At 50.8% G+C, this 13,140-nt stretch overlaps 1 protein-coding gene and 1 long non-coding RNA gene across 9 annotated transcripts in view; one reads left to right on the plus strand and one right to left on the minus strand.

Moving 5' to 3' along the window:
• LOC105418562 (WW domain-binding protein 11-like) overlaps nt 1–13,140 on the plus strand; it is a 1,118,483-nt gene that overhangs the window by 638,080 nt on the left and 467,263 nt on the right. The gene's annotated exons all lie outside the window — the stretch shown is intronic.
• Nucleotides 7,856–9,557, minus strand: LOC115246914 (uncharacterized). The gene is made up of 3 exons (XR_003886019.1): nt 9,298–9,557; nt 8,971–9,248; nt 7,856–8,591 (listed from the first exon to the last, which is right to left on the minus strand). It is a non-coding gene; the product is annotated as an uncharacterized lncRNA (long non-coding RNA).

Here is a 13,140-nt window from a genome sequence, read left to right on the forward strand (position 1 = left end):
AGAAACTAGGTGAACGACCCGACCAACGACCCTGCTAACGACTCTCAGGTGACCACCCGGATCATTAGCATGCAAATGGTCCACAGGGGCTATATATTCTCAAGCTCTCTCCACAGCGATTTCAGAACTGAAGAAGCCTTCTGGATAGAAGGTGAAACGTCTTCAAGAGAAGAAACCCAGTCCAGTTGACAGAGAAAACTACCTTGGATAGCTATGACTTGGATGATTGAGAATCTACAGACATTACGCGCATACTCACAAAGCCACCGAGTTACACATTTCCTCAGGGCGGCAGAGAACCGTGAAGATGACAAGTGGCGCACGTGAGTTGACTAAAGGCCAATCGCACAACCTAATGCTCTTGTTTTTATTTTCATATATTTCCCTTAACTCATGCGAAGTACTTTCATACTGTTAAACTATAAAAGATCACAACCTAAAAGCCACCTCCCTGCTGATACCTTGGAGGATCTCAAGGAGCATAAAATTGAAAGGCTGGTTTCCCACAGGTGCTCAATGACGCCTCGATCTTCATTTTTAATGTTTCCAGTGGAGAAGTTGGGGACCTCCTGGTATGTTGAGAACCACCCGGGTGAGCTCTTCCTGGTTGTACCCTCTTGTTCGGTGCAGACATTTCCCCCTGGCACTGGCTCCTCCTGACCAAACACGCTGTTTTAGCTCGGAGTGTGAGGTTGGAGGTGAAAGTGCTGCGCTCGGCACATGTGCGCTTGTGTCCATGTGGAGCCAGTGGCCGTGTGCCAGTCAGGTGTCCGAGTGCTCTACAACCAAAGATCTACGAGCCTTTCCTTCGTAGTTAATTGTCCCGTTTGATTTTTTTTTTTAAATATCTGGCTCTGCCTTGTTTGATTTGAAGACCAGATCATTTCTAATTTAATATGTTGCTCTAACTCTAATCGCATTGAAACGAGGCTCCTGACCTTCCTGTTGACCTCTGAAAAAGTTAAAAGGCGTTTTTGATCATTTGACCACGTGTGTGTTGGTGAGTTACACTCACAGAAGTTGTGTGCTGCTCAGCTAGATTGTAGGTCAAGGAGAACGAGCGGAAGTGACTCGGGCGTGTCTAAGAGCCATCGGATCACCTCAGGTGCCATAAATCCTTTTCATCAGCGACAGAGAGATTAGGATTGTGGTTTTATGAAAGAGTGAGGGGAGTGGCTCTGCTGGATAAACACAAACACTGTTTATTAGCTGCTCAGGTGAAGAGGTGAGGTTTGGCCCAACGTGGGTGAGGATCTGTTTTCATTTAATTGTCTTCGTGAAAACCAAAAGAACACACAAAGGGGTTAAAGGAGTGAGAGGGGGAGGGGTTCCTTTACATTCTTGGTCGTTGTCTTTTCATCTATATTCATTCTATTTTTATTTAAAAATTTTGAAGTTGGCAATACTCGATAAATCCAGTCTAAACAGTTTTTTTTATTTGCCCCAAGGCCTGTTTGTTGATTCATTTAGATTCTGGGTGGAGTGTCAGAGTTAAGACAAACTGTAGCCAAGCCCATTGTGTATATAAATGCGTGTGTGTCCGTCCTACAGTAGCCGGCGGCCTGCGTCTGATGTGGTTCGGTGACCCAGATATTCTGACTCATTCATTCTGATCCGCCACATCACGGTGGAAAGAGCCGATGACAAATAAAGAGCTGGAAAAGGAGAGTGGAAACAGATGACCGAGGGACGACCGGGAGGTTTGGAGTAGCCCTGGAAAGGGAAAAGGATCCATGATCCCAGAGTTTGATGGGTTGTCTAAATATGCAGGAAATGATGCAAGAGCGAAGGTTTTACCAGCGATCAGCCCAAACCCAACATGACTCCTCTGAGCCACAGTAAGAAAACAACAGTCCAACATCTGGCCGTCTAACCTTTGGAGTAACTGACCTTGATGGAATTATTGTCCCCCGGTTGTTTTTCGAGTTTTAAAGAGTTTGCAGCGAGTTTCTGCCACACAGCGCAGATGTGTTGGGAAGCTGTGGCAGGAACAATTCTGTCTTTCTTCCCTGTGACACCGGAGCTGTCTGAGGAAATTCTCCCTCATCTGCTGTGGTCCGGATCTACAAAGGTATATGGGGCAGCAGCTGAGGTTCTCATGACCCCCTCCTCTGGTGTAAAGTTTAACCAGACCTGCCCAAAAAAAGCGAAAAAACGTTGGTGTCACACTGTGTTAAACGCCACAGACGCTTCACAGCGAGCAGAATCGACTTGCCTACTCGGGTTTAAGGTTTCCCAGCCTAATGGGAAGCAGATTCATGGCTGCCGTTTTGGCAGTAGGAACTTTCCCCCCGTTGCATTTGAAGGTAGTAGCTGTGGGTGATGGTGCCTGGTTCCCCTTTGCCTTGACCCTCTGGTAGTACCCATTAGCTGATTTCTATGGGGATCTTCCTATGCCCCCACTCGCGTGGGGCACTCAACCAACATGTGATTCGGTGGGTGAAGTCGCTCCGTGCAGCTGGCAGGATGGGTCCTCCTAATTGCTCCAGACCTTGAGCTTACTTGGACTTGCCAAAAGGTGGGCCAAGGGTTGGGATTAGGGTTAGGGGGTTAGGGGGTTAGGGTTAGGTGGGCCAATAGCAACAGTGCCAGCTGCCTCTGGTCATCACCTTGTCACTGTGTGGTCACTAAGAGATCTGAAAGCCTCATGTGACTCAACAGCTGGCTGAGTCACATCAAGCCTGACGCAGCTGCCCTCCATTTCCGTCATCTGCAACACATTACCCAGAACCCTTTGCTCTGGTGCTGGGCCAAGCGCTCCCTCGAGGGCTGCCAGCCATCACTGACGATGCATTTCCTGTTAGCGCACCGCTGTCTGTGACTTTCATATGAAAACAGGATTCTTATATCAGATCTTAGTCATAAACACAAGATATTGAGCCGTGTGTGCACGGCTCATGCACGCAGTCCAAGACAGAGTGAGGCCAAGAGCTCATTTGCTTTTCTGTCACAATGTGTGTTTTCTGTGTGTTTTTGTTAAACTTGTTTGACAAAGATAATTGCTTTTATTTCCTTGGAAACCTGGACTCAAAGTTCACAGGTAGAAGGTCTTTGATGTTTTTTTGCTTCTGTTTGCGTCCAAATTTCAGAGGGTTAGGGTTAGGCTGGATTTGGAAAGGATTTTCTTTTTACCTCCTCTCCTCTCCTCTCCTCTTCCTCTTCCTCTCCTCTCCTCTCCCCTCTCCCCTCTCCCTCTCCTCTCCTCTCCTCTCCTCTCCTCTCCTCTCCTCTCCTCTCCTCTCCTCTCCTCTCCCCCCTACCTTGATTTGATTGATTGATTGATTGATTGATTGATAATAAGTTTGGGAAACTAATTGAAGGGAGGTGAAAGTCAAAGGAGAAGTTCATGGACAGAACTACATCTAAAACCAAATAAAACCTGCCCACTTGTAAATGGACTCTATTTATATAGCACCTTTCTTGTCATCTTTAGCTCCTCAAAATAAAACAATATGAAAAAACAATCAATTATTTGATCAAATTAATTATCTGGGAGGCCCTCTATCCTAATTTTGTTAGTTTCATATTAAAATAATAACAGCTGGAAACATCTGACCTGGATTTCACAAAGTGCGCACTTTCATGATTATTTTAATAATCGACAAAGTTCCCCCAAACCAGGTGTTGGTTTTCTGGTGAAGATGGTTCTGACCACAAAGTGAACCAGACACCACGGGACAGTGCTGCTATGACACCAGATGTGGCTTGATTAACCCCAGGAGCCGTGACCACAGGTCCAATGAGGGGAGACCCACGGTTCAAAGCGAGGAACTCAAACCCTGGGGCGGCCCCGGTGGTGTGACGAGCACTCAAACCAAAACAAGGATAATGACTATCTGTGAACATTTGTGTATTGGCTCATGTATGTACAGCGTTATTATAGACACGCCTCTAGAACAGCTGGAGAAAACACGTGTCTAGGTTCTAAAATATCGGGTACCTGGATACGACATGGTGGTAATTTCCACCATTACAATTTCCTATGACATTCACTAGATTCTGCAATTAATGGACATTAAATAATGGCATTTCAAAGGAAAGTCCATTTCCCTCAGAGGGGTCATGCTGGAGCCCTTGGGTGAGATGCGGGGGCGATATTGGAGCCTTCGGGTGAGACCTGGGGGCGATATCAGAACCAAACAACCATTCACACTCACATTCACTACTGACGCTAGGAGGAAGCCAGACTAGAACCCACGTGGGCATGGAAAGAACATGCAAACACCCTCAAAAATCCCCCTGACCCCAGGGGGATGAGCGATAGTTAAATGTCCCAATGACTTCTTCATTTCATCGTAGACATCACGAGGCTGTGCTGCACCTCTGGCTTTTTAAGCTCCTTAACTTTACTCAAACTAACACAATGAAATAAAATACTTACTAAAGCTGGTCATTCGTTTCTCTCATATTATCATATTTGGATTTTCTAAACTAAATGCAGTGTTTTTCTAGATGGCGGAGAGTTGTTAACGTACGTTAGTTCCTTGTAGCATCATGATTAATGGCCCTTTTAATGAATCTAGACAAATGCTAAGCAAGTAGCCTAAGCTAACGGCAGCTTCCTTTAGTCATGCTGAACTTTGCTCAATATACGTTTAATCTTTAACGTGTGGAGGGACTCGACTCCTACATGTTTGACATTTGCACATAGACTTAAAAGGGTAACATAAAGTACGTACATGTGCATGTTAGCACCGCAAAAGTCAAGTTATGTTTGACATCAGGTGCTTGTGTCATATGCTGTTTACTTTTATTTTTACTCAATTCAAAGAACACACCCACACACATTTCACAAAGACGTTTCCTAAATCTCTTTTATTCTAATACAGAACTGAAAGTGGGCATCCTGTGTAAGCGCTGTGTGTGCGTGTGTGTGTGAGTTTGTGTTGGGGGAGGTGTAAGTGTGTTTGAGAAATAAAGCAGGAAGAAGGAAGGAAAGAAGTTGGCAGTGTACTGGGTCAGTAACATAAAGTGCATCTAGTGTGTGAGAGTGTGTGTGTGTGTGTGTGCGTGCGTGCGTGCGTGTGTGTGCATGTTCACACCTATAGTTTCCATATTCTTCTCAAAGAGGCAGACAAGTTGTTAAACATGGTGCTATATAAAGTCTGTGATTCACAGTTCAACACTGACCTCCTTTGCCGTTAAATGACGCCCTTCTCCTTGAAGCCTCTCCGCCTGCATCGATACGCTGGTGCTGCTGCTGGTGCTGCTGCTGGTCCTGGTCCTGGTCCTGGTCCTGGTGCTGGTGCTGGGCACGAGGCTCAGACTGCCTTTCAATCCCTGCTGCAAATGTCAACTTTAGATGAAGACACAAGTGTTGTACAGTAGTGTGCCTCATTTGGACGGAGAGCCCAGGTGGTGTCTGGCTGCTGGAGGGTCACCTGAGAGGAGAGGTAAGTGGACCCTAACCCTAACGTAGGTCTAGGAAGAGTGTCAGTGTGGAGAAGGGACGGTTCTAAGGGCAGCAGAAGTGGGTTGAATCAGGCCCGGTTGGAACCAACAAACCCCAAATGATCAGATCCTGTTGATACCAGGCCATCAAGGTGCCTGCTGCCACCCTTTTTACAGTGCAATACTTCCAGTCATGCCAGGTTTCAAGTCATTTGGTCACGCTGTCTGCATACGTAATGGACAAAAGCAGCTTCTGACACCAACGAATCAAGAGCTAACTGTAGTATTATTTATTATCCATAAAAGGCTGATTCAATGTGACCAATTCTACTGGTAATCTCATTTTATCTTAGGAACCTTTTCAACATGCAGGCAAATCCACAGTTTCAGGTCAGAACAGTAAAGAACAATGTTTCCTGTGTGGTTGGCCTCATATTTATTAACATTTTTAGCAACATTTCCTGTTATTAGCACGATTAGCATCAAGGCCTGTGGTTCGCCTCCGTTTTAACATTCAGCTGCAGCTCACACACAGACAGATTTGACGCATTTGATCGACACATTGTGGAGGGCGAAACATGCATGTGCACACGTGTTGGCACTGAAGTCAACGGTCAACCGTTTCTTAGAGCGCCTTAAAGATTTTTAAACATGTTCGCCTGATGACACCTGCTCTGACAAACATCGCTGCTCGGAAGGACAGATCGACACAGTAGATATCAGCTTTACAGGCTAACGTCTGCGCAACAGGTGTGGGCTTACAATGTTACCTCTGTCTCGCTCGCTAACACACACACACACACACACACACACACACACACACACGAGATCTTTATGTTTGACAGGAAGATGAATGGAATTGACAGATGTACATATGACTTCTTGCAGTGTGTGCTTCAGGAAGTAGCTTCTGTGTGCTAAAACAGAAGCTACGTTGTGGAAACTTCAACTCTGAGGTCCTCATAGGTCAAGAGGGTTAGAGAAGTGATTGGAAGTCTGGGTTTTATGGGCAGCCAGGGAAGAGAAACCAATATGGGGGGAGTCTGATCTCTCCTGCTGATTCCTGCCAGCACTTTGGCTGCAGAACTTTGCATCAGATGGAAGCTTCCCAGAATTATTCCAACATCCGGATTACGCTGAATTAGAACAGTCCAGCCTAGACCTGACTTAGAAATGAATTAGGCATCATGGATTATTGTTTCCGCATCATGTTGACTCAATATGCATCACAAATTAAGACAGTAGTGCTCGACAACTGCTAGATAAGTGTGATTAATCGATAGCTACTCCAGGTCGTGGGGTAGTTCCTGAGCTCTTGGGACCAATACCTTTAGTTTGGAGGTATGACTGCTTGCTTGCTTTGCTCTGGTTCATAGAAAGGTACAACTGGGTGTCATCGGCATAGCGATGAAAATCAGTGGCGCGTTCTGAAATGAGATTTGCTAAGCAAACCATGTAAAGTGTGTTGGTCCAAGTACATAACCCTGTGGAGTGCCACCACTGACTGTAGCATAGGAGGGAACGTCTGTGAAGGTAGAAGAGTCACAATCACCTTCTCAAGAATTTCTGAGATAAAGGGATGCTAATTTGCTAATGTATCAGGAATAAGTGATGGTTTAGCCGTGGTCTGATTACTGCCACCTTAAAGGCGCATATCTGTGTTATTTCAGCTGCTGACTACAGATAACAGAAGTTTGGGGCAGTCCTCTGTAGAAGAGTCAACATTCCTAATGACCTTTGATCAGCACCAGGGATTCCTGCACATGCTTGGATCCAGTTCCCAAAGGGAGCCTCCAATGAGGAGATGTATCACCAATATCCATAAATGAGCAAATCCTGGAAAAAGACGTTCCACTTTGCTTCGTGTTTACAGGTTTACTCCTCAACATCCAGACAAGCTGTGCTGGACAACCAGAGGTCTCCCAAAGCTACAGGTGATCGTGTCCCCACGGCACTTTGGATGTTTCCCTCCACGGGAGCAGGAGAGAAGAAGACTGCTGTTACGGACCAACGGTGTTCCGATGGCACCATGTAGCCGCCCACAGAGGCTTCTGCTGGACCCTAATCAATGTTCTCCACATCTGCTGGAATGACAACTTCTAGTAAAGTACCTCCACGGGCTCTGAAGAGTCCTGAATCCAGTCTGTCTCTGGACCTAATCCAGTCTGAGAGGTCAGAGGGTGAGATGGGAGATTTAGGGTGAAAGGGTGAATTAAGTGTAGAGAACGCAGGAGGTCACAGCTAATGATCTTAAGTCCTCCACAGACCAAAGGTCTTCCTGTTCATTCTACAACAGTCTATTCAGCTGCACAGCCCCGACCTTTGACCCCAGCCCCCCCCCCTGTGGAGATCCCGTTTCTGTTAAGTACTCTGCAACAGTTGCAGTTGCCCACTGTCTCCTGTGGAAAACCGTGGAAATCTGCATTAATCATTTTATTGAGGTGACAAACAAAGAGGGTATTGATCACAAGGCTTTGCAGAGGATTGAGGAGAAGCTTAGTTCCAGGTCCAATTACCCAGAAGCGTCTGTAGGCAACAGAGGTAATTAAATGCCATTGAAGCGAGCCTTTAAGGGTGTTTGTTCTCCTCCCACCTGCAGCAGACTTGTACTGTAAAGCCCCCCAACACTTTCCATCCACCCCAGCGCTCCATCAGTTAGCAATCGAGATAGCTCCGGACCCCTAAAGGTTCCCAGGCTCATGGCGTCATCACACACTAACCCTAGACCATGAAAGAGCTGGCTGAACCCTGCGGGTCCTTGCCGGAGCACCAGAACGAGCCAGCTGCGTCTTCTTCTTAAAAAGACCAACAGCGTTGGGGTCCAGACGCCTGGATTTGCTCCTCAGGGTCCTCCCGGCTTGGGAGGGGGGGCTGATTGTGGCCGGTAGACAGAGCCGGTCTGCTCATCACGTTTTAACCCGCTGTCCAAAGTGACTCCGAGATTTCTGAAGGAGAAGTTCTGAAGGAGCCACACACACACACACACACACACACACACACACACACACACTCTGCATCTCTGCTATCTTGAATAAACATTCACCAAATATCACGTCTTTTTTGTGTTAATTATCCTGAAGGCGGGTCAGTGAGGAGCTCTGCCGTGGTTCTGGTCTCCTCTAAATCCCCCAACAGATCTCAAGGACTTTTTCCTGGAAAACTCCTGGAATCCGTCCTGGTGTGACTTGACATTTCCATGACTGGAAAAATGATTACACATTATTCAACATCGTGTTTCGGTAGTGTGGCTTCTTTATATATTTATGGGGGGGGGGGGGGGGTAGTTTAAATGTCTTCCTACCATGGGGAGCGTATATTTCTTTACATATCCATCATACGCACACACGTGCACAACATGTGCTCTACTTCTCTTTCCAAGAAGAAGCCACATTTTCTCTGTATGTATCCAGCTGCTCCCCCCCCCCCCCCCCCCCCCCCCACCCCCCACCCCCCACATACTGCTGCCTGCCCATTCTAATCTGTCTGGAGTTGGTATAGAACAAGAAAGTGGTGGTGTGTGTGTGTGTATGGGGTGTGTGTGTGTATGGGGTGGGGGGGGTGGGGGGGTTGAAGTCAGACCTTGAAATAGTCCTGACTAATCAGTAGTTTTGAAGATGATCAAATGCGCTCCATTCTGAGGGGGGACAATAGAGCTGGGGGGGGCTCCTCCTCCTCCTGGTTCCAGTCCTCCTGCTGCTCTCTGACAACAGGAGAGTTCCTGTTGTCCTCACGTCCCCACGTGGCTGGAGTCCACCTCCCGTCACCCGTTTAAACCCGTGCACGCTCGTCACTGCAACTCTCCGGGATCGACTCTCCAGGTTTGAATCTCCTCATCGATGTTCTGCTGTCGCCATTCACTTCATGTGAAGAAAGGAGAGAGGGAAACACCCTTCAGCGGACTCCAACCTGGACAAGGAGATTTAAAATGTTTATTTATCTTGCTGATGAATTGAGCCGCCGGACATCTCAGCATACGTTCTGATGAGTGGACCTTCAGTTATGAAGTTGAGGAGAGCACCTGTTGAGCAGTCACACACACACACACACACACACACACGGGGGAACACCCACCACCCAGCAGCCTGAGCCAATGGTTCCTGAGGCTTCTCTGTCCTCAGCCAATCAGCTGCAGAGGAGCCCAAGCGGGGCCACGTGGAGGCCAACTGGTTTCCCTCAGAGGGAAACAACAGATCCTGGGAAATGGGAAGAGAGAAAGGCTTCTCAGAGAGCAGCCGTGACGTCAGAGCTCTGCTGGAGCTCCTCTGGTCAGGCCAGAAGCTCGGTGGTCATAGTTTCATCAGCGCTGGCTCATGCTGCTCATGATCATGACCGATCATAACCCTGACCCTGACCCTGACCCTGACCCTGACCCTAACCCTGACCCTAACCCTGACCCTGACCCTGACCCTAACCCTGACCCTAACCCTGACCCTGACCCTAACCCTCTAACCCTAACTCTGACCCTGACCCTGACCCTAACCCTGACCCTGACCCTGACCCTGACCCTAACCCTAACCCTGACCCTGACCCTAACCCTGACCCTGACCCTAACCCTCTAACCCTAACCCTGACCCTGACCCTGACCCTAACCCTGACCCTGACCCTGACCCTGACCCTCTAACCCTAACCCTGACCCTGACCCTAACCCTGACCCTAACCCTGACCCTGACCCTGAACCCTAACCCTAACCCAACCCTAACCCTGACCCTAACCCTGACCCTAACCCTGACCCTGACCCTGACCCTCTAACCCTAACCCTGACCCTGACCCTAACCCTAACCCTAACCCTAACCCTAACCCTGACCCTGACCCTACCCTAACCCTGACCCTGACCCTGACCCTGACCCTAATGAGACCAACCTAGGTCTAACCTAATGAATCAGCTCTCCTCTGCTCTGGTCTGGGGGCTTTGCTGTGGAACCACCAACTGCGTCCATGGGTGACAGATGTGGGCAATAACTCAGGGGCCCTGACACCTAATGGGCCTCTCTTGTCTGTGGCTGCATTAGCTGGACTCACAGCTGGACTCACAGCTGCTGGCGACCTGGAGCTGGAGCTGGGCCTGGAGCTGGGCCTGGAGCTGGAGCTGGAGCTGGAGCTGGGCCTGGAGCTGGGCCTGGGCCTGGGCCCGGGCCTGGGCCTGGGCCTGGGCCTGGGCCTGGGCCTGGGCCTGGGCCTGGGGCTGGGCCTGGAGCTGGAGCTGGAGCTGGAGCTGGGCCTGGAGCTGGGCCTGGAGCTGGGCCTGGGCCTGGGCCTGGGCCTGGAGCTGGAGCTGGGCCTGGAGCTGGAGCTGGAGCTGGGCCTGGGCCTGGGCCTGGAGCTGGGCCTGGGCCTGGAGCTGGGCCTGGAGCTGGGCCTGGGCCTGGAGCTGGGCCTGGGCCTGGAGCTGGGCCTGGGCCTGGAGCTGGGCCTGGGCCTGGGCCTGGGCCTGGGCCTGGAGCTGGACCTGGAGCTGGGCCTGGAGCTGGAGCTGGGCCTGGAGCTGGGCCTGGAGCTGGGCCTGGAGCTGGACCTGGAGCTGGGCCTGGGCCTGGGCCTGGGCCTGGGCCTGGGCCTGGGCCTGGGCCTGGGCCTGGGCCTGGGCCTGGAGCTGGGCCTGGAGCTGGGCCTGGGCCTGGAGCTGGGCCTGGGCCTGGGCCTGGGCCTGGGCCTGGAGCTGGGCTCCCCGTCACTGCAGCGCTGGCTCGGCCCTCGTGTGTTCACCAGGGGAGTGAACGCACGAGGGCCGTCCTGTTCTGTAATGCAGAGGGTTTGAGGCGCTGCCCGCGTGCTCTCTAGCGCCGCCTGCAGCAGCATCAAACCCCCACTCCTGATCTTCATGAGGCTGTGTGTTGCACTTGTTGGGTGTGTGTGATGTGAGCAGCATCTTGGTGACTGTTTTTACCGGCTGCTGCGGTCAGGAGGAGCGTGTGGGCTCAGCAGGAGGAGCTGATTGGTTACTAATAACCTCCACCACACGAATGAATCAACCGAACCTGCGGTGACGGAACTGTGCTGGTTCACATTCATTTAAGACAGAAAGAGGTGTGTGTGTGTGTGTGTGTGTGTGTGTGTGTGTGTGTGTGTGTGTGTGTGTGTGTTTCAGTTCAGTTCTGACAGCTTATTGCTACTAAGAATCTGTCTTTATTCCACTAGTGTTTGAAATTCCCACAAACCATCAGCACCAATGTCCGTGCTGCCCAGAGGTGTGTAACCCTGCTGGTGTGTAACCCTGCTGGTGTGTAACCCTGCTGGTGTGTAACCCTGCTGGTGTGTAACCCTGCCGGTGTGTAACCCTGCTGGTGTGTAACCCTGCTGGTGTGTAACCCTGCTGGTGTGTGTGTAACCCTGCTGGTGTGTAACCCTGCTGGTGTGTAACCCTGCTGGTGTGTAACCCTGCTGGTGTGTAACCCTGCTGGTGTGTAACCCTGCCGGTGTGTAACCCTGCTGGTGTGTAACCCTGCTGGTGTGTAACCCTGCTGGTGTGTGTGTAACCCTGCTGGTGTGTAACCCTGCCGGTGTGTAACCCTGCTGGTGTGTAACCCTGCAGGTGTGTAACTCTGCTGGTGTGTAACCCTGCTGGTGTGTAACCCTGCTGGTGTGTAACCCTGCTGGTGTGTAACCCTGCCGGTGTGTAACTCTGCAGGTGTGTAACCCTGCTGGTGTGTAACCCTGCTGGTGTGTAACCCTGCTGGTGTGTAACCCTGCAGGTGTGTAACCCTGCTGGTGTGTAACCCTGCTGGTGTGTAACCCTGCTGGTGTGTAACCCTGCAGGTGTGTAACCCTGCTGGTGTGTAACCCTGCAGGTGTGTAACCCTGCTGGTGTGTAACCCTGCAGGTGTGTAACCCTGCCGGTGTGTAACCCTGCAGGTGTGTAACCCTGCTGGTGTGTAACTCTGCAGGTGTGTAACCCTGCTGGTGTGTAACGCTGCCGGTGTGTGTGTAACCCTGCTGGTGTGTGTGTAACCCTGCCGGTGTGTGTGTAACCCTGCCGGTGTGTGTGTAACCCTGCCGGTGTGTGTGTAGCCCTGCCGGGGTGTGTGTAGCCCTGCTGGTGTGTGTGTAGCCCTGCTGGTGTGTGTGTAGCCCTGCTGGTGTGTGTGTAGCCCTGCTGGTGTGTGTGTAACCCTGCTGGTGTGTGTGTAGCCCTGCTGGTGTGTGTGTAACCCTGCTGGTGTGTGTGTAACCCTGCTGGTGTGTGTGTAACCCTGCCGGGGTGTGTGTAACGCTGCTGGTGTGTGTGTAGCCCTGCTGGTGTGTGTGTAGCCCTGCTGGTGTGTGTGTAGCCCTGCTGGTGTGTGTGTAGCCCTGCCGGTGTGTGTGTAACCCTGCTGGGGTGTGTGTAGCCCTGCTGGTGTGTGTGTAACCCTGCCGGTGTGTGTGTAACCCTGCCGGTGTGTGTGTAACCCTGCCGGTGTGTGTGTAACCCTGCCGGTGTGTGTGTAGCCCTGCTGGTGTGTGTGTAGCCCTGCTGGTGTGTGTGTAACGCTGCTGGTGTGTGTGTAGCCCTGCTGGTGTGTGTGTAGCCCTGCCGGGGTGTGTGTAGCCCTGCTGGTGTGTGTGTAGCCCTGCCGGTGTGTGTGTAACCCTGCCGGTGTGTGTGTAGCCCTGCTGGTGTGTGTGTAGCCCTGCTGGTGTGTGTGTAGCCCTGCTGGTGTGTGTGTAGCCCTGCCGGGGTGTGTGTAACCCTTCCCGCCCTTTCCCTGGACGCACAGAAGCAGTTGGAGGCGAAATGTATAGAAATAAAACGTAATCCTCCAAATCCCCTTA

Source organism: Takifugu rubripes, chromosome 19 (assembly GCF_901000725.2).
Source record: "Takifugu rubripes chromosome 19, fTakRub1.2, whole genome shotgun sequence".
Taxonomy (NCBI): Eukaryota; Metazoa; Chordata; class Actinopteri; order Tetraodontiformes; family Tetraodontidae; genus Takifugu; species Takifugu rubripes.